Raw genomic sequence first — 26828 nt, 5'->3', positions numbered from 1 at the left:
ATGCACTGAATCCACCTGCATGCTCCCAACCCCTTTGATCTCCCCACCCCAAACTGGGATACAAAGAGGATGGGAGGAGGGGACTAGAGCGAGAGAAATGCAGCCACCTATGCAGCAGCCCCCCAGAGAAGTCCCTGGAGGTCCTGCGCCCCCCCCCAGCACTGGGGTGGGGTTTGGGGCGCCCCCAGGCTCGCCTGCTGGGGTAAAGGTGCAGGAGCTGGGTTCTGGCTTCGGTGATGTTTACTCAGTAGGCTGGCAAAAGGGCTGAGGAGCGGGAAGCTGCGCTCCCATTAGGATCAGGAGTCTCTGTGACCCGAGAACCCCCTGCGGAGCCAAGGCAGTGTGAGCATGAAGGCAGGCTTGGGGAGGAGGAGAGCCTAGTGCCGGATCACTCGTGCGCACCTTGTGCAGGTGCATCGGTGCCTCCTCCCTCTCCTTTCCCCTCCACAGCAACAGTGCATGCGCCTGTCTAGGCGAAGGCAAAGCTGAAGCGGGTGAGCTCTCCCAATCAGAGCCCGGCATTCTCCGAGTACGTATCCTGGAGCTGCCCGCACTGGGCAGCGGGAAGCGGGAAGCTAGAGGCTGGTGGCAGGCGGCGGGAGCAGAGGGCAGGCCCCACGGCTGGTGGGGGGGCGGGACGTGAGACTTGGGCATAGCCTGGAAGGCCCGAGAAAGTCCTAGGAGCTGTGTGTGAGGGAAGTTCCTTCTTTGCTCAGCCCCCAGAAGTGGGGGCTGCGGGGGGCGGGGTATTCCCCCTCCCTCTCCAGGCTCCTAGAGGCCCTCAGGTTCCAACAGTTTTCATTTGGGGCCTCCTACTCGGAGGCTGGGAGCTGCCTCTGGGGTCTAAGGACCTCTGGACCACAACGCCCCCAGAGGTAAAGGGTTCGACTGGGACGGGAGGTGTGGAGCGGAGCCGTGGGGGGAACGGGGGTCCCCGGGCTGGTTTGGGCCGCTACGGGGCCCCATCGTTAGCCGGGACAAGCCTTCCCAGCCAGTCCTGGCCCACTGCAGCTAGATCTCGGAGGAGCATCCTAGGAAGAGAAGAGCAGGTAGGACTCCGCCTCCCCACAGTCAGCCCCTAGGGGCATAGCCACGCCATTCACTCATTCGTTCATTCCTCATCATTTGTCATTCATTTGTCAGCCTTTTGACCTTTTGGCTGATATTTCACGTTTTTAGGCCAAACTATTTTATTAGTCTATTACTCTTGAACATTTTGTGTTTGTGGTAGACTTTACTTTTTTTTTTTTTCAGGTTGTGGGGCATGAACCCTAGGCCTGGTCACTGTCCCTCAGCTCTTCAGCTCAAGGCTAGTACTCTAGCACTTGAGCCACAGAGCCAATTCCAGCGTTTTCTGCTTATGTGGTGCTTAGGAATTGAACCCCAGGGCCTCATGCATGCAAGGCAAGCGCTCTACCAATGAGCCACCTTCCCAGCCTGGAGACTTAGTTCTTGGTACTGTGTTGTGTCTTCTCCTTAGTCTCTTTATTTGAATAATTTTTTTAAATCCCCAGTGGTCCTTTCTGAGGCTTGCTTAGTGGGAGCAGAGACAGAGCACACTGGTATTTTGTTCCTCTTTTTAGTCTTCAGGATGTATTTTTTTCTTTTTTCTTTTTGTTGGCCATGATACTTGAGCTCCAGGCCAGTGCGCTGTTCTGAGCTCTTCAGCTCAAGGCTAGGGCTTTCTACCACTTGAGCCACAATGCCACTTCTAGCCTTTTCTGTTTATGTGTTGCTGAGAAATCGAACCCAGGGCCTCATGCATGTGAGGCAAGCACTCTATGGCCAAGTCACCTTCCCAGCCCCTTCAGGATGTCTTTGTACGTTCAAAATGTCAATAATTATTTCATTATTTCTTTCCCCTTCAACAAATCACTTCAAGTTTTACCTGTTCCCTTTCTTAATCAGGAATAATGTTTTTCAGAGTTCTAGGTTAAGTAATAAAAACTGAAGGACAGGAACTTGATATGGCTGCTGGATGGGTGGGTTGGTAGTACAGAGTGATGGGAGGGGTGACTGATCAAGACTCAGTGTACAAACAAATGTACATGTAAAACTATAACCCTTTTGTAGAATCATTAGAAGATAAAAATGAAAAAAAATTAATAACAAAAACCCATTGTCTTCTTAGAATATTAGATTTCTGTGAATAGACGTTCTCGTGGTTTATTAGTATTTGCATATATTTGGATGCTGTGAATTATTTTCTCTCTGTTTAGTATATTTACCCAGAGATTCCTTAATACTGAAGTAAGGTAAATTGGCTCTATATAAGTTGAAGTATCTCCTATAGAAGAGGTTTCTAGGAAGTAGGCAGGCTAAAGCAAGTGACAAGTTCTCTTTCCTTCTTCCTTTTTTTTTTCTTTTGTCAGTTGTGGGGCTTGCACTCTGGGCTTGGGCACTGCCCCTCAAGGCGAGTACTATACCACTTGAGCTACAGCGCTACGTCTTGTTTTCTGTATGTTTATTGGAGATAAGAGTCTCATGGCCTTTCCTGACCAGGCTGGCTTTGAACTATTCAGCCTCCTGAGTAGCTAGGATTACAGGCGTGAGCCACCAGCACCTGGCTCCTTCTTCCTTTTATCTTTTTGCAAGAAGGCCTTTGAAAATTACCGTAGATTATATTATTAAAAGGTAATTTATGAAGAAGGCCTTTTGTACACATTAGTAAAAAAGATTTTTATAGAGATATCTCTATGATCAAGAGAGTTAATCATTATTGTTCTTTTCTATGTTGGTATTGGGCTTGAACTCAGGGCCTGTTGCTCTTACTTAGCTTTCTTGTTCATATATGGACCTCTACCACTTGAGCCTTGGCCCTACCTTTTTTGCTGTTTTTTTAATTGAAAGACCCCAGACTCACTGGGATGCTTTCTTCAACGGGAGGGCACCCCAAGAACCAAGACTCCAAACCAGCAGATGCAACAAGCAAGAGGATTTTATTAGGCGTTTGTGCAAACGGTCTCCCTGTCGAAGGCAGACTGGAAGCCCCGAGCAGAGGTTACAGGCACTTTTAAAGACAAAAACCACAGGATTAGCATAAGACCCCAGGCTCCCCAGGATTGGCTCAGCTCTGCACAGGAAGTTTTGTAACACTTGTTGAAAACTAGTTGGTTCCCTAAGGGGGGGGGGAGGCTTCTCTGGAGGGGAGTCCACATAGTTACAGGCTCCCTAGTTTGCTGGGCTCACCAGATGGTCTTTATTTTGAGCCCCCTTGCTGAGAGTTTCTAAACAGGGCGTTAGAAGAACATATCTATGTTTGCAGACCCTGTCCCTGGGCCGGCCTGCATCTGGACTTTGTAACTTTTTAACTTATTTCTGGGAGGGGAAGAGTCAGTGTTAGCGCAAGCAGGTTTACAGAAGCAGAATTAGCAGTTAGCATATTAAAATGGACATGGCCCATATAGTAAAATGGACATAGCCCCAATTTCAATCTTTCATTTATTATTATTTTTTTGAGATGCAGTCTCAAAGACTTCTGACCAGGATGGTTTTAAATTTTAATTGTCCTCTTATCAGTGAGCCACCAGTGTCAGCTGAATTTTCTTGCTTTTGTTTTTTATTTTTGTTTATCAGTGAGAGTTTACCTGTCGAGAGAGATAACTGTAGTTTTCTTTCCCAGGACTTGCTGAATTAAAAAAAAAAGGGGGCATTTTAAATTGTATATTTTATTGGATTGTTAGCTTTTCAAAAAAATTTTTAGGGCTAGGAAGGTGGCTCAGTGGTAGAGCACTTGCTTTGCATCCCTGAGGCCCTGGGTTCGATTTCTCAGCACCACATAAGCAAAATGAAAAAAGATGGAAGTGGCGCTGTGGCTCAAGTGGTAGAGCACGAGCCTTGAGCTGAAGAGCTGAGGGACAGTGCCCAGGCCCAGAGTTCAGGCCCCACGACCGGAAGAGCTGGCCCTCAGCTCTTTAGCTCAAGGCTAGTGCTCTACTACTTGATCCACAGCGCCACTTCCAGCTTTTTTCATTTTGCTTATGTGGTTCTGAGGAACAGAACCCAGGGTCTCATGCATGCAAGGCAAGTGCTCTACCACTGAGCCACCTTCCCAGCCCCTTTTTGTTTTATTTCTTTTTCATGTTTTTTTTTTTTAATTTCTATTGAGGAACGCTGAATAAAAGAAACCACAAATCACCATTGGACCTTTTATTTGGGAGTGGTTTGGACTTTTCAGTTGCAATATAGTTTTACAACTATCTGGTTGGGCAGAGGGAGTAGGTGACTAATGCCTGTAATCTTAGCAATTCCTGAGGTTGAGATCTGACTCTCTTGGTTCAAATCCAGCCAGGAGACTTGTTACTCATCTACAATTAACCACTAAAACGGCTGGAAGTGCAGCTGTGCGTCAAGTGGTAGAGTGCTAACCTTGAGCCCAAAAACTCAGGCCTTGAGTTTTAGCTTCAGGACCAGAACCAACAAAACAAAACAAAAAACTTCATTAGGAGTAGCTGCTTGTTTTTTTTTTTTTTTTTAAAAGAAATAGAATTATCTGTCCTGCAGTTGGGTACTACATATTCCATTTCCAAGTTCAAACATAATTTGTTATTATTTTTCCACAATTATTATTTTTTGGATAACTTTTCTTATAAAATATTAAAAGTAAATACCTGTTCTTTCAAGAAGGATCATGTTTGTGGGTTTTTTTTTTAATGTTTTCGTCATTTTTGCTTCCAATGCTTTTTTTGGTCCATTGTGGGGCTTAACCTTGGGTACTGGGTGCTGTCCCTGAACTCTTTTGGTCAAGGCTAGTGCTCTCCCTCTTTGAGCCACAGTGCTACTTCCAGTTTTTCTGGTAGTTATTTGGAGATAAAAGATTCTCATGGGACTGGGAAGTTGGCTCAATGGTAGAGTGCTTGCCTCACATGCATGAGGCCCTGGGTTTGATTCCTCAACACAACATAAGCAGAAAAAGCCAGAAGTGGCGCCATGGCTCAAGTAGTAGGGTGCTCGCTTTGAGCTGAAGAGCTGAGGGACAGCGCCCAGGCCCAGAATTCAGGCCCCACGACCAAAAAAAAAGTCACATGGACTTTGTTGCCCAGGATGGCTTTGAATTTTTATCTTCAGATCTCAGCCTCCTGATTAGCTAGGATTACAGGTGTGAGCCACCAGTGCCTGCTGCTTTATAAAAATAAACCCTTCTTTGAAAAAATCCCTTGTGGGGCTGGGAAGGTGGCTCAGTGGTAGAGCGCTTGCCTTGCATACATGAGGCCCTGGGTTCGATTCCTCAGCCCCACGTAAGCAAAAAGTAAAAAGCTGGAAGTGGTGCTGTGGCTCAGGTGGTAGAGCGCTAGCCTTGAGCTGAAAAAGCTGAGGGACAGTGTCCAGGCCCAGAGTTCAGTCCCCACGACCGGACCAAAAAAAAAAATAAATAAAAAAAAATAAAAAATCCCTTGTTTGTTATACAATAATTTAAAAAAAATTAGCAACCAGCCTATAGATCCAAAGGAAAATAATCAGTTCTTTCAGGATTCAAATATAAACTTGCTGTTGTATTGTTTATTATATTAACAGACTTTAGTCCACCTAACCTGTAACACAGACATCTTGAACAATTTCAATCGCCAATAAAGAACTATATCATTAAGAAACAGTGGGGTATTTTTAAGGAGTTGCAAGACTTACCATGAGTGTAAACTCTTCAAATAGTGCCACTGGTGATACTCAAAGGTAAGCCTCCAGTCTCTTTTTTTTAGTTGAAAAATGCTATTCGTTGCAAGGAACAAGTAATTGTGACTGTCAGAGCTAATTGGAAGAATTTTGATGGAAGCATAAAGGAAGTAAAAATATCTTGAAATGGAGCAAACAGGATGATGGCTTATAAACATAGCTCTGGGTCCAGAGATTCTATAGGGATTATTATGCTTCTTTGTGAACTTTATTAACTCTGTGTATGTGAAGTTTGTCCTGAGACTAGAGCTTTGGTTGTTCTTTTCCATTACTCTAAATCTTTTACTTGTGTCTCTGCTTATTTCCACTTGGGTTTGGCCATTATTTCATTTTGCCATAATGTCTGTGATTCTAATTTCTCTTGTTCATCTCAGTAGCCCTAATTGCTTCTGCTTAAGCATTCTTTTAGTTTTAGCTCTACTGTTAATTGCTCTTGTACTTTATCTCTCAGTTTACATTTTGAGAAGATGCATTTAATTGCATCATTTGAAGGTAGAATGAGATTTTTTTTTCTGTTGGCCATGGGGCTTGAACTCTGGGCCTGGGTGCTGTCCCTCACCTCTTCAGCTCAAGGCTAATGCTCTACCACTTGAGCCACAGCACCACTTCTAGTTTTCTGGAGGTTTATTGGAGGTAAGAGTCTCATGGACTTTCCTGCTTGGCTGGCTTTGAACCGAGATCCTCAGATCTCAGCCTCCTGAATAGCAAGGATTACAGGTGTGAGCCATCAGCGCCCAGCTTGCTTCATCTTTTTTGTATCATAGATTCCTTTATACCTTTGAGTAAGGTGATTAATTTTAGTTCATTCACCTATGGTAGGTGGAGTACAGTATTCTAAGGTATTACAAAACTGGGCCCTTGAGGAGAATTTAACTTTCTATTAAATATAGTTTTAAAAAAGGTAAGTACAGAAATTGAACCTATATATGTAGAACTTTTTTTTGTCAGTCGTGGGACTTTGAACTCTGGGCCTGGGCGCTGTCCCTCAGCTCTTCAGCTCAAGACTAGTGCTCCACCACTTGAACCACAGCACCACTTCTGTTTTTTTGGTGGTTAATTGGAGATAAGAGTGTCATGGACTTTCTTGTCTGCACTGGATTTGAACCGTGGATTCTCAGATCTCAGCCTCCTGAGTAGCTAGGATTACAGGCGTGAGCCACTGGCACCTGGCTATGTAGAACTTTTATAGTCACATAACAGAAAAATTCTGCTAAATCTAAAATAATTGGGGATTATATTCTGTATATTTAATTCTGTTTTCAAAATAATTTATTTAAAAGATATTCTAGGGCCTGGGAAGGTGGCTAAGCAGTATATTGCTTGCCTTGCATTCATGAGGCCCTGGGTTCGATTCCTCAGCACCACATAAGCAGAAAAAAGCCAGAAGTGGCGCTGGGGCTCAAATGGTAAAGTGCTAGCTTTGAACTGAAGAGCTCAGGGACAGGGCCCAGGCCCAGAGTTCAGGCCCATGACCGAAAACAAACAAACAAACAAACAAACAAACAAACAAATAAATAAATAAATAAAATCTTTTAAAAAAGATATTCTACAAGCCAGGTGCAAGTGGCTAATGTCTATTATCTTAGCTACTCAAGAGGCTGAGATCTGATAAATGTGGTTCAGAGTCAGCTTGGGAAGTCAAATCCATGAGACGTTTATTTATTTATATTCTTTATTTGTTTTAAATTTATTCTGTAAACACTGTATAGAGGAATTACAATTACATGGGCAAGATAATGAGTACATTTCTTTTTATTTTTTTGTCGGTCATGGGGCTTGAACTCTGGGCCTGGGCGCTGTCCCTCAGCTCTTCACCTCAAGGCGAGCGCTCTACCACTTGAGCTACAGTGCCACTTCCAGTTTTTTGGTGGTTTATTGGAGATAAGAGTCTCACAGTCTCTCCTGCAAGGGCTGGCTTTGAACCTCGATCCTCAGATCTCAGCCTCCTGACTAGCTAGGATTACAGGCGTGAGCCACCAGCGCCCGGCAATGAGTACATTTCTTATCAAGCATTGTAGCCTCCTCCTTTGTTTCCCCTTCCCATACCTTCCCAACCTCCCCCTACCCCGCCCAGTTAACCAGCAAAAAGCTGGAAGCAGAGGTATGGCTCAAGTAATATATTACCAGTGTGAGGAGGAGATTGCTGAGGGATGCTGAAAGGCCCTGAGTTTAAACCACAGTAATGGCAGATACAAACTGCAGAAGCATCATGAGGGTTGGGAGGGGATAGTCTTTTCTCATACTTAATTTGGCAAGGATAGATCTAGATGGTATACATGTTTGAATGTAATCCTACTTCTTAGAGTTTACTGCCAATAATATTTTGGGAAATATTTGTCCAGACTTTTTCCTACAAAAGTATTAATATATTAATGGTACAATAGTTCACATTAGTTTCATTCTTTTTTAGTTAGGAAAGGGAAAATGACTAGAAATCTTTCATATTATTAGTGGCTACAGTATTCTTCATAATTCTAGAATTTGAAAAAAAATTATTTAAACTACCAGTAACATATACATTTGTCTTTTAACAGATTCTAATTCATATCATGGAATATGTAGTATTTGTCTTCTTTCACTGGACATATTCTTGAGCTTTATCATGTTGTAGCCTGTATCAAAATGTTACTTCTTTTTTTTCTTTTTTTTTTTTGTCGGTCATGGGGCTTGAACTCTGGGCCTGGGCGCTGTCCCTCAGCTCTTCAGCTCAAGGCGAGCGCTCTACCACTTGAGCTACAGCGCCACTTCCGGTTTTCTGGTGGTTTATTGGAGATAGGAGTCTCACAGTCTTTCCTGCCCGGGCTGGCTTTGAACCGCGATCCTCAGATCTCAGCCTCCTGAGTAGCTAGGATTACAGGCGTGAGCCACCAGCGCCCGGCTAAAATGTTACTTCTTTTTATTGCTGAACATTCTATGGTATGGATATACTACATTTTGGTTATCTATTCAGTAGTTAGTAGGTGTTTGAGTTGTTTCCACTTTTTTTTTTTTTTTTGTCAATTATGGGGCTTGAACTCTGGGCCTGAGCACTGTCCGTCAACTCTTAAGCTTGCTCTACCACTTGAGCTACAGCACCACTTTCGGTTTTCTGGTGGCTTATTGGAGATAAGAGTTTCATGGACTTTCCTACTGGGGCTGGCTTTGAACAGCGATCCTTAAATCTCAGCCTCCTGAGTAGCTAGGATTACAGGTGTGAGCCACCAGGCCTCTGCTTTGTTTCCACTTTTGACTTCTATGAACATTTGATACAATTCTTATGTCAGCAGGGGGCCTGTGGCTCACACCTGTGATCCTAGCAATTTGGGAGGCTGAGATCTGATGATCATGATTGGAAGCCAGCCTGGACAGGAAAAGCCATGAGATAACTCCAATAAGGCACCAGAAAACTGCAAGTGGAGCTGTGGCTCAAAGTGGTAGAGTTCTAGCCTTGAGCACAAAAAGCTCAGGGACAATGCCTAGGTCCTGAGTTCAAGGCCCATGACCATACCCCTCCCCCCAATCTTTATGTTGACATGTTCTTTCTCTTGTTGAGTTGATTCTTTTTTTTTTTTTTTTTTTTTTTTTTTGAGTCCAGTAGTGGGGCCTAAACTCTGGACTTGGGCGCTGTCCCTCAGCTCTTCATCTCAAGGCTAGCACTCTATCACTTGAGCCACAGTGCCACTCCTTTTTAGTCAATAAGCCTGGCATGGTGGTGCATATCTGTGATCCCATCTATGGTATAGCTTAAGTGGGAGGATGCCTGGCTTGAATGAGACTTGGAGTTTAAACAGTTCTCATTAGAGGAACTGTTATCTGTGCTGAGGTTTGAATTCAAGTCCTTATGCATGCTTAGCTGGCATTCTGCTGCTTGAGCCATGCCTCCAGACTGGCTTTTTTCTGGCTATTTTGGAGATGTTGTCTCTAGGACTTTCCTCCCCACGCTGGCTTCAAACCTTGATGATCTGGATCTTAACCTCCTGAATAGCTAGGATTTAGTGTGTGTCACTGGCACCTGGCTGGAGGGTCTCTCCCAACTCCATTGTCTGATATTTTTCAGCATTGAACACACATTGAATTATTTTCTTCAGAATGTCTACTTTTATTTCCTTTAATTATTTCTTTTCTTCCAGAAAGGCATTATAGGTTAAAATGACATATCATGGAGCCAAACTGTGAAGTATGAATTCAATTTGTCTAATATTAGTCCTGTTAAGTAGGGCAAATGACCTTATTTTCCTGATTTGTAAATCAGGGTCATAATGGTATCTCTCTAACAGGTATCTATCTAGCAGTGTTAAAAAGATTGAATTTATGAGGCTGGGACTGTGGCTTAATGGTTGAGTGTTTGCCTACCATGCATGAAGCCCTAGGTTTGATCCCTCAGCAGGTACCATATAAACGAAAAAGCCAGAAGTCGTACTGTGGTTCATGTGATAGAGTATTATCCTTGAGCAAAAGAAGCTCAGCGACAGTGCACATGCCCTGAGTTCAAGTCCTAGAACTGGCAAAGAAAGAAGATTAAATTTATATGTTTAAAATGCTTAGATGAGATTTTTCTCCCTCCCTCCCTCCCTCCCTCCCTTCCTTCTTCCTTCTTCCCTTCCTTCCCTCCCTCCCTCCCTCTCTCCTTCCCTCCCTCCCTTCCTGACTCCCTCCCTTCCTCCCTACCCTTCTGTCTCTCGTGCTTTCTTTTCTTTTCTTTTTCCATTGGTCATTGGTCATGTCTTGAACTCAGGACCTGGGAACTGTTCCTGAGCTTTTTTGTTCAAGGCCAGTACTCTACCACTTTGAGGCAGAGTTTCACTTCTAGTTTTTAGGTGGTTAATTGGAGATAAGCATCTCAGAGACCTTCCTTGTGGGGCTTGCTTTGAACTATTATTATCAGACCTCAGGCTCCTACGTAGTTAGGACTACAGAAGTGAACCACCGGTGCCTGGCTCAGATGAGTGTTTGTAAAGCAATATTGCTTTTTGTTAGCAATTTAGGTTATGGTTATTATTATTATTATTATAATTATTTGGTAGTGGGGTTTGAACTCAGGGCCTAGGTGCTGTCGTTGAGCTCTTTGCCTCAAAGCTAGTCCTCTACCACTTTAACATGGTGCCACTTTTGGCTTTTGAGTGGTTAATTGGAGATAAAAGTCTTCTGGTGACTTTTATGCCTGGGCTAACTTTGAACATGATCCTAAGATCTCAGCCTCCTAAGTAGCTAGGATTATAGGTGTGAGCCATCAGTGCCTGGTCTATAATCACATTTGATAATTCTTTCTATAGATTTTTTTTGTTTGGTCATGGGGCTTGAACTCTGGGCTTGAGAGCTGTCCCTGTGCTCTTCAGCACAAGGCAAAAGCTCTACCACTTGAGCCACAGCACCACTTCCTGTTTTCTAGTGGTTTATTGGAGATAAGAGTCTCACGGATTTACCTGCTCGGGCTGGCTTTGAACTGTGATCCTCAGATCTCAGCCTCCTGAGTAGCTAGGATTATATAAGGTGTGAGCCACCATTGCTGGGCTTCTATATCGACTTTTAACCTCAGTGGTCTTCTTCTTTTTTGTTGTTGTTGTTGTTGGTTGTGGCGCTTGAACTCTGGGCCTGGGCACTGTCCTTCAACTCTTCAGCTCAAAGCAAGCACTCTACCGCTTGAGCCACAAAAAAAAAAAAAAAAGTAGCATCTCATTTTGTGTGAGTAAACAGAGGATTTTTTTTCTTTGGCGATCATGTGGCTTGAACTCTGGGCATGGGCGCTGTCCCTCAGCTTGTCCTGTGCAAGGCTAGCAATCTACTACTTGAGCCACAGTGCCACTTCTTGTAAACTGCTGATTTGAACTGTCAGAGCAGTGCTTCCTAGCCTCAGTTTTGTGTTGGTCTCTTGTGTAAGGTGTGTAAGGACCAAGGCCTTACCCAGTATTCCCACTTCCAGCTTTTCCTGTTGTCTGTCTGTAGAGGACTTTGTGTATTTATGAGTTTTTCCTGCCAAAAGTTTTTGCTTTTGTATCTTAGTCATTCTCTGGCCTCTGAAATCTCAGTCATATGAGTGTAGCTCATGAGGACAGCCATAATGTGTGAATTTGAAGACACTGTTCTTAATGGCTTGCTCAGCGAGTAGCATCTTTTGCAGTACAGCTCCAACCAGAAGTAATGGAACGCAGAGGGAGTCTAAGATCCAGACTGTTACAGAGAGGTTATTTCTCTAGATACAGACAAATGCATCTCTTGTCTGGGACTGAGACAATGTTCATTTTACAAGCTTTTCATATGATTTTGATTCCGATGACCCATGAGCCACTGTTTTGGAAAACAGTATCATTCCCCAAAGATCGCATGTAACAAGAGGGTATCAAAGGACCTCAAAGGAATTAGGGGCTCTAGTATTTATTTAGTACCAGTTTTCTTTTTTTTTTTTTCTTTTTGTCAGTGGTGGGGCTTGAACTCTGGGCCTCATTGACCCAAACTCTTCAGCTCAAGGGTAGGGCTCTGCCACTTGAGCCACAGTGCCACTTCCCATTTTCTGGTGTTTTTTGGGAGATAAGAGTCTCATGGACTTTCCTGCTCAGGCTGACTTTGAATGGTGATCCTCAGATTTTAGCTTCCTGAGTAGCTAGGATTAAAGGTGTGAGCCACTGGCACCAGGATACTTAGTGCCTGTTAGAACTCTGGCACTGAGGGCTGGGAAGGTGGCTCAGTGGTAGAGCGCTTGCCTTGCATGCCAGAGGCCCTGGGTTCGATTCCTCAGCACCACATACGCAAAAAGAAAAAAGCCGGAAGGGGTGCTGTGGCTCAAGTGGTAGAGTGCTAGCCTTGAGCTGAAGAGCTGAGGGACAGCGCCCAGGCCCAGAGTTCAGGCCCCACGACCGGACCCCCCCCCAAAAAAAAAGAACTCTGGCACTGAATTTGGCATGCAATAATCTTGTTACTTTAACTTGTGCAGATTCCATCCAGTGTCCTTTGGCTGAATTGACTTTTTAGGAAAACATTTTTTAAATTTTTTATCTTTATTGAAAAGATGATGATCTGGGGTATACACTTACATAAGTAAGGTAATGGATACATTTGTTTTTAAATAGTGTTAACCCATCCCTATTTCTCCATGTTACCCATCCCTAGTCCCCTTCCCCACAGTTGTAAGGTTCATTTCCAACTTAGTGCCAAGTGAGTATTAATGTTGCATTACTTCATCCTTTGTCCTGCTTTTTCTGTGATTCCCTTTCTTTTCCAAAGAATGAATAAATTTATATAAAAGACACAAGGTACAGAAAACTATAAGAGGAAAAAAATAATAACTACATACAAGATATGAAAAGAGCCTCTTCTTTCTGATTCCTGGAGTTCATGTTGTTATGTTTCATTATATGTGGTCCTATGCACTTAGCAATTTGGGGTATTGAGAGCTTGTTACAGAATATCATAGACATATTGTAGTTCTTACAAATGAGGCAAACCATGGGTCATTTTTAAAATTATTGTGAAAATGCTGTACAGAGGGGTTACAATTACATGGGCAGGGTAACGAGTACATTTCTTATCAAGAATTGTTGCCTCCTCCTTTTTCCCCTTCCCATCCCTACTTACCCCCACACCCCTACTCCCCCACCCCCACACCAGCCAAAGTTGTAAAGTTCATTTTTCAACATAACGACTTGTACATATCATTGTAGCAGTGGGTCCTCCTGTATCCAGAGTTAAATGATTTGTTTTTTCCTTTCCTCTTCACAAATTATACCAACATCAAATAGAGTGAAAGCAGGGGTTATACTGTGGGGGAGGGACGTACAAAGCAATAAAGAACTCATCTTATGTAACAATCCCAAGAAAGGAAAAAAAAAAACATTTGAATCCTTATCTTGGAGTCATTTTGCATAACATCAACTTTTCTGATCTTTTCTGCTCGTCTACCTCACCCCAGTTAAAATGGCTATAATCAGGAACTTTAATAACAACAGATGCTGGAGGGATGTGGACAGAAGGGAACCTTACTGCATTGTTGGTCTGGTGTAAACTTGTTCAACCACTTTGGAAAGCAGTATGGAGGTTCCTCAAAAGATTCCACATAGAGCTTCCCTATGACCCAGCAATCCCACTTTTGGGCATTTACCTAAATGATCACAAACAAGGACATTCTAAAGCTGCCATGGGTCATTTTTAAAATATATATTTATTGTAAGATACATGGGTCAATATTTAATAGAACCAGATCTCATAGACTATGAAATAATTCTCCTATAATCTATTAGTCTCAAATACCCAAGCACCTCTTTTTATTTATATAATACACATACTGAAATGAACTCCAAAGATATGGAAATAACTATCTTTTTTCTTAGTTTTTTTATTTATATGATGACTCTGTGTTCTTTACCTTATAGATAGTGTATTCACATGAACATCTGTGGAAAGGGAGGGGAGGGCATAGAATCTGAGGGAAAAGGGTGAAAAAGTGTGGCAGTGGAGTGTACTAAACATGGATGAAAGCCAACTATGCAACTCGTGGGTGCAGATAGAAGAGAGGGAATGGGAGAGGATGAGGGAAACAGATGATACTCTATGTAAGGAAATGTATTTATTACCTGGTGAATGTAAATGTAATCCCACTGTATATCACCTCTAAATTAACAAAGTAAATAAAAAATGTAACCAATTGCAAATATTAAAAGGTGGCAAAAGCAAGGTTCATTTCTGTCATCCTTGCTACTCAGGATGCTGAGATCTGAGGATCACTTTTCAAAGCCAGCCTGGGCAGGAACGTCTGTGAGACTCTTCTGCAATTAGCCACCCAAAGAAGCTGAAAGTGGAGCTGTGGACTGAGTGGTAGAGCACTAGTCTTGAACACAAAAGCTCAGGAACAGCACCCATGCCCTGAATTCATGGCTCAGAACTCACACACACACACACACACACACACACACACACACACACACACACACACACACACACACACAACATGGCAAGAAGTGTATCATTAGATTTTTTGGTGGGGCCACCACCCTGCTTTGACCATTTCATGGTCTCTTCAGGCTCCTGCTCTTCACCTCTTTGGACACTAGGTGGCAGTGCTCCCCCATAATAACCCAATGGCACCAAAGTTTAGGGGCTTTTCTGAAGTCTCTCCAGGTGGTTTGCTCATCCTTACATCACCCAGATATAGCAAGAATCCTGTCAAGATGGCTTAGTAAGAATCTCACCATCAAAACATGATTCACTTTAATATCTTCTTAAAGAAGATTTTTGAAGTTCTGTGCTAAGAGGAGCAAAGACCAAATATATTTCCATCTACCACCCGTCAATTCATCCATCCATCATCCATCTATCTACCCATCCATCCCTCATCCATCTCTCCACCATCTGTCCATCCACCCATCCATCCATCATTAATCCAATCCCATTTACTCATCAGTCATCCATAATCCATTCACCCATCCAATATCTACACATCATCCATCCACCCACCCAATCTATCCATCTATCATCCATGCTCATCCATCCACAATCCACCCATCCATCCATTCACCCACTCAATTCATCTATCATCCATCTTTCTACCCTCCATCCCTTATCCTCCTCTTTACCATCCGTTCATGCATCAATTCATCCTCCATCTGTCCACAATCCATCCATCCATCCATCCATCCATCCATCCATCCATCCATCCATCCATCCATCCATCCATCCAAACTTGGAGCATTTCTTTTTCTCAGAAAAGTGCTATATGAATTTATTTTTTAGGTATAATATGTTAAAGATTCGTGTCATTTAGGAGAGAGCGTGTTGAACACTTCACATCCTCCGGGGAGATAATTGGTATCTCTCTAGGGACTGGTGGGGTGAAGGCTGGGGATGGTGGCAGGAAGCACTGGCACACCAGCAACAGTTTTAATTAAGTTTTTTTTTTTTTTTGGTCAGTTGTGGGGCTTGAACTCTGGGCATGGGGATTGTCCTTCAGCTATTCAGCTCAAGGTGAGCACTCTACCACTTGAGCTACAGCACCACTTCTGGCTTCCTGTTGTTTCATTGGAGTTAAGAGCTCACGGACTTTCCTGCCCGGACTGGCTTTGAAACGTGATCCTCAGATCTCAGCTTCCTGATTGGCTAGAATGGAAAGCTTGAACCACCAGTGCCCAGCTGCTATAGATACTTTTTCAGAAAGTCCTTGCAATTTTGCCCAGTGTCAGCCTCCGACTGAGATCCTTCTACCTATGTCTTCTCTGTAAATGGGATGACAGGTGTGCCCTGATGTGCTCAGCCCCTCTCCCCTTTTGCAGATGGGTTTCAGGAAGGAATCTAGACTCACTGCAGTCATGTCCTTGGCATGACCTTAACTAAGCTCTGCTTATCTTGCACCTCTGAATTTGGATTCACCATCCAGCCTTCTCTTCCCAGAGAGGTTGTTCTGTGAGGCTAGGTGAACCCTTAGGGGTTTGTTTATCCATGAGGAGTGCTGAGCTCCAGGTCACAGCACTGATCTCTAGGTGTATAGGTCCTGTCCTTGCTGGAGTTGGAGTAACACCATCTTGTAGCAAGTCATTACTTAGCTGTTGGACCAGGTGAACTGCAGCACACAAGACCTCCTTCCCTTGGCTGGATCCTGGGTGACAGCAAGCAGGGTGCAAGCAGGCCATCCCATATTCCACCTGCAGCTACTCTGCGGGCTTGACACTAGGTGGTGCTCTGACCTAGATTCTGTTAAAGACAGAGTCACAGGAGAATTTAGGGGTAGTAGTATATGTGTGTCTGTCTTCCAGGGTCCTCGTGATGACTCTCTGGGTGGTACAGGCTAGGGGCTCATAGCTGTCTCCTGCTCTGTAAGTAACCCCTACTAAGACGTCCAGTCTGCCCCTTTGGACCCAGCTCACAGGCCCCCAGCTCTGTGCAGAGCTTCCCAGGAAGTTCACACCACGGTCTGCCCTTCCACTGGCAATGCATACAGGGCCTTGGGCTTACCTGGATGGCCTTCCAAGTGGCTCTGTCCCGGGGCATCCTGAGGATCTGCTGAAGGTCAAACCCCCTGCCCAAGCTCAGGGCTACTCTCTGACTCACCAGGCTCCCTGGGAGAGAGACTGGCTGCCTCAGACCAGGCAGGCCCCAGGTTGTGGCCATGGCAGGGGGAAGGACCCAGCCACAGGGTAGAGGCCTGTGCTGCCTTCTTCACTGATGCCCCGAACACCTGGCTTCACCATTGCCTCTGGCCCAGCCCCATTTCCTCTGGGTGTTGTCCTGTCCCCTTTCTTCACCTTTGTGGTGGCACAAAACCATTCTTCCCGTCACCAGCATCACCAGTGAGGGGCATGTGACCTAAGCCCAGCCAATCACAGCACTCCAGCCCCTCTCAAGAGTGATTGGGGACTGGGAAGGTGGCTCAGTGGTAGAGTACTTGCCTAGCCTGCATGAGCCCTGGGTTCCATTCCTCAGCACCACATAAACAAACAAACAATAAAAAGAGTGGTCCAGGAGGTGGGTGTGTGCCCAAGAGGAGCCAATAAGAATGCCTCTGCAGACCCAAGGTGGGCCAATGGGAATACCTCTTGTTCACCCATGGAGGGCCAATGGGCATTTCTCCTGCAGACCCAAGGAGGACCAATGGGAATGCTTCCTGCAGACCCAAGGAGGGCCAGTGGAAATGCCTCTGCAGACTCCAAAGCTCCTGCAAAGACAGTCTGGGATTCCAAACTGCTTGGTCCATGCTTGCCACGAGTCAGACCAGTGGCAGTTGGTGTCATGGCTGAGGTTTGAAGGTGGGAACTGAATCCCAAGTGAGGAGAGTGGGTCTGTGGTGTGGATTAATGGAACAGAGTTGGTCAGGTATGGCAGGAGGGCTCCTGAGGTTGAGGTTCACCTAGGTCCTGCTCTCTGATCTGGCATCTTCTGCCATGGCCTGGTGCAGCAAGTTTGCCCTTGACCTTGAATGCTGGAGAAAGAAACTTCCATGTCTTCTAAACCAGCCCACCTCATGTATCATCATGGTAGCTCGAACCACAGGAAACAGTCCCCAGCATCCGTAAGGGAAGTGTAGATAATGTGAACATAGAGCTGTAAAAAACCCTGGGGGAATCTCTGTCCAAGGGAGACTGGAGGAGAGGGAAGAAGACTGCTTTGTTCTCTGCCAAGCTCAGGCTGGACTTTCGGGGCCAGCACTCCTCTCCAAGGGTGGTCTGTGGAGCCATGGAACCTTCCAGCAGGGCTGGTGACAGTGGCCTTTAGATCCCCCCTCAGCTGAGGTCCTCTGGTGCCTGGGGGATGGGCCCCAGCTGCTTGACATCCTGGGAAATCTCAGCCTGCACTCAAATCCTATATCCTATTTATATCGCTGGGAAGGTAATTTATGCACTCATGTAAATTCCTTTTTACTGCTGAGTTTTGAGTAACAGGTGTGTAATTATTTCCAGCTTGCCTTTCAAGACAATTCTAAACCGCGGGCTGTTAAGACCTTAATATTCTTCAGGGTTGCCAGGGATGGTATTTTTCCTGGATCAAATTCATCCCCCCTGTTGGGGCTGACATTATTGGGTTACAAATTTTGCTTCAGGAGGCTGGAAGGCTTAGCCGTGCGTGTGCGTGTGCGTGTGCGTGTGCGTGTGCGTGTGTGGGTGGGTGTGTGTGTGGGTGTGGGTGTGTGTGTGTGTGTGGGTAGGTGGGTGGGTGGGTGGGTGGGTGGGTGTGTGGGTGTGGGTGTGTGGGTGGAACAGCCAAGGCTGGCCCTGGCCCTGTGTGTATTGCTATTTTTTATTTTTGCAGCCTGGTCTCTTCTTTATTGAGTCATGGATATTCCTTGCAGACCTACTATGAGCACAGTTCTACGAGGATTGTGTAACAAGTGCAGCAGCTAATGAACCTTAGGGAAGATTAGTTGTGGGCACAGAGGGATGGGGACGAGTCCTGAGGCTTGAACTCAGCGCCTGGGCACTGTCCCTGCAGCTCCTAGCCTGGCTGACCCTGGCTGATGTCTTGGCCTTGGGCTTCAGGGTTCTCAGCTGATAGTTGAAATGATATGGGCCCAGACAGTTGGCGTCCAGCCCTGCCCCGCTTCCCAGGAGCAGTGGGGCATGGGGCGTAGATGCTTGCCAAGGCAGCCCAGCTGGCTTCCAGACACCAGCTCTGCGGTGGGCTGGGCGTGGGCCACAAGACCCAGGTGCCCCTTGGGGAGTCTGGGCAAGGCCTGAGTCCCAGTCCCGAAAAGGCCCAGGGCTGACAGCTTGGCCAGCAGCCCCACACCATGGGCAGGCAGTGGAACCTGTAAGAGGCACGGCCTAGAGGCGGAAGTGATGGTATTGGAAAAGTGGCCTAGAGACCCCATGCATTTGAGTCGTGGCCTAGAGGGAGGAAGTAAGAGCATTGGGGTCTAGAGAAGAAAGTAAGGCCATAGGGGTGTGGCCTAGAGAAGGAAGGCTAATGGGGGCGTGGTCCACAGGGAGGAAGTGAGGTCATTGAAACTTGGCCGGGCAGGGGCTGTTAGGGGCCTGGCCCTGCTTTTCCTCTGTCTGTCTCCAGTGGGGGTGAAGCCATTTTGCCCCACCTGGTGATCTCCACCAGGTGTTCTACCCCTCCACAACCCAAAGCAACAGGGCCAAGTGGGCCAGAACAAAAAGAAACCTTTCATCCTGTAGGCCAATTGCCTCAGGTCTTATGTTACAGATGGGAGAATGAGGAGCACATGGGATAGCATTGGATCAGGGTGTGTTTTGGGATACACACATACAACATGCAAGCACACGCAAACACATGTATGCACACACAAGCATGCACACATGCACATGAGCATATATACATCCATATACACATGTGCACAGACACAAACACACATACAGTTCATGCACACACATGTACACACACGGAGGCTTGTTTCCTCCCGCCCCTCCCCCCATTTCCATGTTTCCCTTCAGCTCCTTGTCGGTTGCATTATCAGGAACTGCTTGATAAAGGAACTCTGTTGGATGATGACAAAAATTGATTTCCAATTCCCTGCAGAATGAGTTCATCATCACAGTGGCACGAGCAATTTAGCTTAGACTCCAGGCCTGCCTGGGATTATAGCTCACACTGACAAGTCAAGCCCCTGGAGGGTTTTCCTGTGAAGCCCCAGGAGGATTTTGACAGGGAGGGGAAAGAGACATTCTCAGAGGGGTTTGTGTGGGGGTGTGGCCAGAAGGGCATTGCTGCTTCAGGGCCCCTCTGAGGCCACTGGTGGGAAGTAGTCTCCCAGGCTGCCTTCCATGGAGCTGTGGGAAGTTGAGTCCTGCTCAGCTTGATCACTCAAATGTGCAGCTGAGAGAGAAAGGATCAGTTTCTTCGGTATAGGAAGCCCTCAGATGGTGTCCGTGGAGGGTTAAAGGAGGTTTTCAGGAGTTTGGGAAGTGGCCTGCATGGCCTGGGCCACTGACTATGACAGGCCAGCTGATTGGTTGAGACCCCATCTCAAAGATAATTGGAGTGAAGAGAGCTTGGGTGTGGCATGAGGCCCTAAGTACAACCTCAGTATGGCCCGCAAAACATTTCAGACAAGCCCATTTAAATGTGTGTGTGTGTGTGTGTGTGTGTGTGTGTGTGTGTGTGTGTGTGATTCTGCTCGCCCTGGTGCCCTGTAATCCTAGCTATGCAGGAGGCTGAGATCTGAGGATCGAAGTTCGAAGCCATCCTGGGCAAGTAAATCCATGAAGTTCTTATCTCCAAATAACCACCTAAAAGCCAGAAGTGAAGCTGTGGCTCAGGTGGTAGAACACTAACCTTGAGCAAAAAAAGTGAAGGGATAGCACCCAGGCTCTGAGTTCAAGCCCAAGGACCAGCCAAAAAGAAAAAAGAAAAATGACTAATTCTCATTGTGCATCAAGTGACAGTTGCTTCAAAGCCACTTTTGTTGGGCCCACAAATGAACTAAAAGTGGGGGCAGAGTCTCATACCTCTAACTCATGTTGTATGTGTCTCTGCTCTGAACCATTTTTCCAGCCATTGCTTTGCAATCACTTTAGGGTTCAGGAAGGACCAGACAATTTGATAATTTGACAAGGGATGAAGCCACCACTGAGGGCCAGCAGAGCTCCTCAGGACAGATCACCCCACAGGACACAGGATATGCTCATCCTGACCAGCTGAGACAGCCATCATGCCTCTCCAGAATCCACCAGAAACAAGGACCAGAATGATCACCACCTAGGCCACACAGGGACTGGTGGCCATTTTAACTTGGCATACCTTTGTCCTCAAGTCTCCTTATTTTTTATTTTTTGCCAGTCTTGGGGCTTGAACTCAGGGCCTGGGCACTGTCCTGGAGCTTCTTTTGCTAGTGTACTATAACTTGAGCCACAGCACTGCTTTTGTTTTTTTCTGTGTATGTGGTACTGAGGAATCAAGCCCAGGGCTTCATGCATGCTAGGCAAGCACCCTACCACTAAGCCACATTCCCAGCCAAAGTCTCCTTATTTAACTGAAGGCAAATGTCTGTACCCCAAAAATAGCTGATGATGTGCCCAAGCTGTTTTCCACCCCATCGCCACCATGGAAGAATTGTCCTTTACATGCCCCTCACCGTGTCCCTTTATTTGGAGTGGAGCTCTTGTGGTTTGGATCTGGGGTGTAAAACACTGGTTTCCAGAGGACAGCTAGCCCAAACCAATCAATGGGTGGGTGGATGGATTGGTGGTGATAGGCTCCCATCTTAGTAGCCAAGGTAGTGTGGTTGTGCCACCTTATTTGCACTGATTAGGTAGATGCATGATTGGAGATTACCACATAAATAGATACTATGATTGTAGCACCCAACATTCAACAGTTGGTACTCCATGTAACAAACTCCCTGCCCATGATGCAGGGGGTGAACATCTGCTTGGATCCCTCCCATCCTGCCACATGTGCCGAGCTCTGGGGGCAGTGAGCAGTGAGCAGTGTCAGTGTCTGTCTATGTCTCAGGAGAGCCAAATTCCTAACTCCACCACCCTAGTGGCTGGAATTGCAAAATTACAGGATATATGCATATATATCTACATATATATGTATGTGCCATATACATATTTATGTATATATATACACATATATATGTGCGTATTTGAGCTTCAGTTTGTGGGAACAGCCAAGACCAGTTACTGGATGATGGAAGAGTTGTGTTGGGGGCAGGGCACCTATGGCACCTTCTTTGTCCTGTGGCCAGATATTCCCAGGGGCTGAGACCCCTACTGGGCTGTCACTTGGAGCCACTGCTGGTCTCCTTCCCATGGGGGATTCTGCAGGATGTTGTGCCCCTGTGTATGTACGTAGGGATGGCAGTCATGCTGTGGTCTCCTGCCACTCATTTATGCTCCTCTGGAGCCTCCTTTCCCAGTGTGGAGAGCCTGAGAGAACTCGTTGAAGTCAAAGGCACTTGGACTAATGGCATAATTGCTCTCTGAAACCATTTGCAAAGTAATTATTGACTATTTTTAGGTTGATCTAGCTTTTTTTTTTTTTATCCCCACTAAGTAATGAAGCTTTGCTTGGGGTGATGGGGTGGGGAGCAATCATATACACACACACAGTTAGACAGAACAGAGGTCCACTCTTTGCCACCGTTTTCTTTTCTACCTGCTTTAATGCAATAGCAGAGATGAAACAGCACCCTCCCCGCCCCCCCAGCCCCAAGCCAGCGGGTGAGTGAATGGGCCCCTGGAGACCTCTGTGTTCTTAGCCCTGCTAAGGGACATTTTTGGTATTAAGATGCACTTTCAAGAAACAGCAGCTGGAGAACTTGCTGAGACTGGCAGTTCCTGTAAGGACAGGAGGTCCTTGAGGCCCCGAGGTTAGAGTAATGAAACCCAGGAATTTTCCAAGTTGCTCTCTTGAGACTCTCCCTCCCCCACCAGGGGGCTTCCTTCTTCCTCTACTCCCCATCCTTCTATGCCCTGAAATCCTGTCCTTCATTTGCTCGCTGCTCACAGCAAGCTAATGGAGACACATAGTACAGTATTCACATTTAAAACATAGTTATTAGTGCTCCATTAGGATAAATGAGGTCTGTGGAAAACCAGCCCATGCATTTCGGTGTCTGCTTAGTGTATCCATTGTGCCCGGATGGGGTCCTCGGAGCCACTGCCCGGGGAGAAGGGGTGAGCTCTGCCCAGAAGAAACTCCATGTGCAGGGGTTGGTGATGGGAACCAGGGTCACACAGGGGGGCTGAGACTGGGGTGAGCTTGGTGGTCAGAGCCCATGGCCGCAAACAGCTATCAAGGAAGATGGTCACCTTTTGGGGAATCAGAAGTGCTCTGACTGACCCATGGCAGTGGGTCAGGAGTTAGGAGAGTGTGGCCATGGAGTGACAGTGGGTATAGATTCTGGAGCACCGTGGCCATGGCAGTTGGTAGGCATCATCCTTCACAATGACCAGCAGGGCCCTGGCTCCTCACATCCGAAGAGCCAGGTGCAGCTGCTCATCACCTGACCCCTCTTGAGACCATGGATCACCACCTGACCTCTCCTAAGACCACGAACTGTCAGTCCACTTCTGAAGCCACCTTTGGCCAGTTCTGAACGTACTGGTGACCAGGCCCTGCTTTGCCTCTGCTTGCCTCCTCTCCTCCCGGCCTGATTCTTTCTGTTGAACCTAAAGCAAACATCTCTCTCCAAAGATGGCCGAAGACATACAGAAGAGCTGTCATTATCCATTACCTGACACAGACATCCCTTTTCTGCCCTTCGCTACATGTCTTTATTTGGCTCAGAGGAACTAGTGGCCCTATGGAATGTGGGGCTCCTGGTGCTGTGGTTGGGGGGCCCTGACTCTGGTTTAAGCACTGTGTGACCTTGGGAGATCCAGGGTCCAAAGTGACCTTCATACTTTATCCTTTCTCCTCCCTGGGAGCTCACGGAGCCACTTGCTGATGGTGCTAGAATGGGCTCAGCCTGTCTCACTGCTTATGGTGACCCATCCTGAGGAAGAGGGGGGGGAGGCAGGTCTGTGCTTGATAGCACTCACCAGAAATCCTAGCACTTGCAAGGCTGAGGCAGGAAGATCAAGAGTTCTAGGACAGTCTGGGCTACTTATGAAAGTCTGAAACATCCTTCTGTCAGGGAGTCAGCTGAGCCTGCCTCTGGTCTGAACTATACAGGATCCCTCAGTCACTGGAGCTTTCCTCCTCCTCCTCACCTCCCTTCTCCTGCTCTTTGTCCTCTTCCTCTTCTTCCTCCTTCTTTGTGCCAGTCCTGGTGCTTGAACACAAGGCCTGGGTGCTGCCCCTTAGTTATTTTTTTTTCATTTGGTCAAGGATGATGCTCTACCACTTGAGGCACAGTTCTACTTTCAGCTTTTTGGTGGTTAATTAGAGATAAGTGTCTCATGGACTTTCCTGCCTGGGCTGGCTTCAAACCGTGATCCTCATATTAAAGCCTGCTGAGTAGCTGGGATTACAGGTGTGAGTCACAGGTGCCCTGGCTGTGTTTTGACATCTTAATGGAGTTGGTAGAAGGGTACTAACTACTTTTTCTTCTGATTTCTGAGTTTGACACTTTTAATATTCATTAAAAATGATACGATTTCCTTGTTTCTGCATCTCTCCTGCCTCAGGGGGTCTATTTGCATTTGTAAAGTTCCAGAGTCCTTGGCAGGTTTCTTCCATTTGGAAATAAGGTGCCAGGACCGTTGTTGCCCTATGTAAGTCCCACATGTAGCCTCAGCTCTGAGTTATGACTCAACAGCTCCATAAGGAGTAGAAACAATTTATAATGATGAGATTTATCATGGAGATAAATGGCTACCACTTGTTAATGGTGAGATTGATTGCTGTAAAATTTATCTGCTCAGTGTCTTTTGTTAGTAAGGCCAGGGAGATTGCACAACTCTTAATCCCTTCTCAAAAAATCAAGCTGTCCCCTATCCTCAGTGAGGAGCCCAGGGGAGATGTCCAGGAAGAACATACATCGATCAAGACTTTCCAAGGGTACCTTAAGTTATTATTATTATATTGTGGTGGTACTAGGATTTGAACAGGGCCTCGCCTGCTCAGCAGATGCTCTACTTGAGCCATGTCCCAGTTCTTACTGCTTAGGTTAAGGATGGGGTGTTTACTTTTGAAATAGGGTCTCATGTTGCCAGGGCTGGTGTGAACTTCCTATTTGTATGATACTCCCACATGCATAGCTGCCACTACAACCTGCTTATTGATTGCAATTGTGTGTGTGTGTGTGTATCTGAGCTAGCTTTAAATTGTGAGCCTCCTGATCCCTGTTTTTCAAGTAGGAGCCAGATCCCACCCAGCTGTGACATCCTGGATGGATGAACCCATTGGTAGAGTCAGAGCCCTCACAATCCAATCACTTATCAAGGCCCTGCCTCCTGACAGTTCATTCAGCTATGATGTCTGGTGGATGAGCCCATAGGTGGAATCAGAACCTCTATGACCCAATCATTTCTCTCATCTCCAGATGGCAGCAAGCTTTCAACCCAGGAGCCTTTGGACCCTATTCATGCTTCCCAGATGAAGAAGATGACATAAAGGGATGGCAGAGATGTCTGGTTGCAGTCCTAATGCACCAGTTGATCAAATTAAGAGGACAACAGAGATAGGGACTCAGAGCTCTAAACCCAAGGAGTGGAAGGATCTATCCTGGAACCATCCACTAACAGATTTTGGCTGAGTGAGAAGTTAATGTCTGCAGTGCCTAGCTGCTTTTATTGGGGATAGAATCATGCATTTGGGGCTGTAACGGAGGTGGGGGGACCTATGGAAGATGAGGCATAGAAAACATTCCACCTGCACATTGCAAAGTTCGGGCCAATGGCTCCTCTTTCTCCTCTCACTGAGAGTCAGCCTTTGGATGGTCGGCTGGGGAAGGAATATCCAGTGTCACCAAAAGGCCAGAAAATCCCCAAGCCAAATCTCCTCTATCAGGTTGATTATTTTTCTTCCCATAACTAGTAGCAGGTATTTGGCTGTGTCCATTAAAAGCCATTTCATGTTCCCTTGACAAAGGAGATTTTTATTTAGTGCTGTAAGATCAATAATGAAGCATCTCATGTGAACTATTAAAATGGGAAATGTTTGCTGGGCTGACAATTGTGCTATCAATACATACCGAGTAATACATTGAGGACAGCCAAATGGACCAATAGCTCTTATGGAAAAGGCTTAGCAGGGCACCCTGGCTGGGACGCAGCTGCCGTGCTGGCCTTCGGGGCTGCATTTGGAAGAGTCCTCCATAGATCCCCAGCAGTCCTCCATCTCAAGTGGGGTGGGACATGGCTTTGGCTGCCTGAGCTGCTCACACGCATGTTTTCCATGTGGTGGAGAGCTGTGTAGAATAGACTCCTCTCCTTGCCTTCTCAGGGAGGCCTAGAGCAGTTTCACTCTGGACTGCAGTGTCCATCTTGGCCCATGCCCCTAGACATGATGTCCTGCCTTCCTGCCCCTGTGCTCAGTGCCTGGGACTCCAGACCTGCAGACCCTCTGCCCCCTAACTTCCCACCAGTCTGTCATTGACTTGCCTCTGAATCTATAGGTTTTGTCTCCTAATTCTTAATAAAATGTTTCCAGGACTTTTCCTCCACTTCTGTCTACTGAACACCATTTTTTGTAAACCCTCTTCTCTATCCTCCTCATCACCACTCCCACGTCCCCTCCCTCCTCTCCCAGTGATAGGGCTTGAGAAGTCCTAGCCCTGATTGTTTGGTCAACTTGACTGGATGGAGAAACTTGGGGGAGACTGGGGAGGCTCACTTCTGCCCATGTCAATGATGGATTTTGAAATGATCCAATCATATCAGGGTGATGATCGTGAATGGATTCATCAGATCATGATGTGATCAGTGTACATCTGATCATCAGTGGATTCATCGGATCATGATGTGATCAGTGGATCTGATTATTGATGGATTCAGGATTTGATTAGACCCTTGGGAGCTGGTGGAAATGACGGGGTCTGGGTGGAGGAAGTGGGTGGCTGGGAATGTGTCCTTGGAAGCTGTATCTTGCCTGGCCACTTCCTGTTAGTCCCATTGAAAGACAACCTATGAGGAAGCTGAGACAATAGCAAATCAAAACCTGGCAGGGCTTCTGGGATCATTTAACCCCTCACTCCAGAACTGGGATGGGAAGAGCAAGAAACACAGGTGCGAGCTCCTTCACACCAAGGCACCAGCATATGCCTGCCTGTCGCTGGAGGTATTTTTTTTTTAGACACAATCTCATGGGGAAGGCAGCCTGTGCAGTCAGCCACAGAATCTGCCTCCCAA

At 46.2% G+C, this 26828-nt stretch overlaps 1 long non-coding RNA gene across 1 annotated transcript; it reads left to right on the top strand.

The window, feature by feature from the left end:
* The first annotated feature begins 238 nt into the window (after window positions 1-238).
* LOC138829888 (uncharacterized) lies at window positions 239-26186 on the top strand. The gene is made up of 3 exons (XR_011372767.1): window positions 239-529; window positions 5515-5670; window positions 25022-26186. It is a non-coding gene; the product is annotated as an uncharacterized lncRNA (long non-coding RNA).
* Window positions 26187-26828: the final 642 nt, after the last annotated feature.

This window comes from Dipodomys merriami, unplaced genomic scaffold, assembly GCF_024711535.1.
Source record: "Dipodomys merriami isolate MVZ:Mamm:240054 unplaced genomic scaffold, mDipMer1.0.p SCAF_1780, whole genome shotgun sequence".
Classification (NCBI taxonomy): domain Eukaryota; kingdom Metazoa; phylum Chordata; class Mammalia; order Rodentia; family Heteromyidae; genus Dipodomys; species Dipodomys merriami.
The sequence above is the reverse complement of the archived record's forward strand: the minus strand, read 5'-3'. Positions and strand labels throughout refer to the sequence as shown.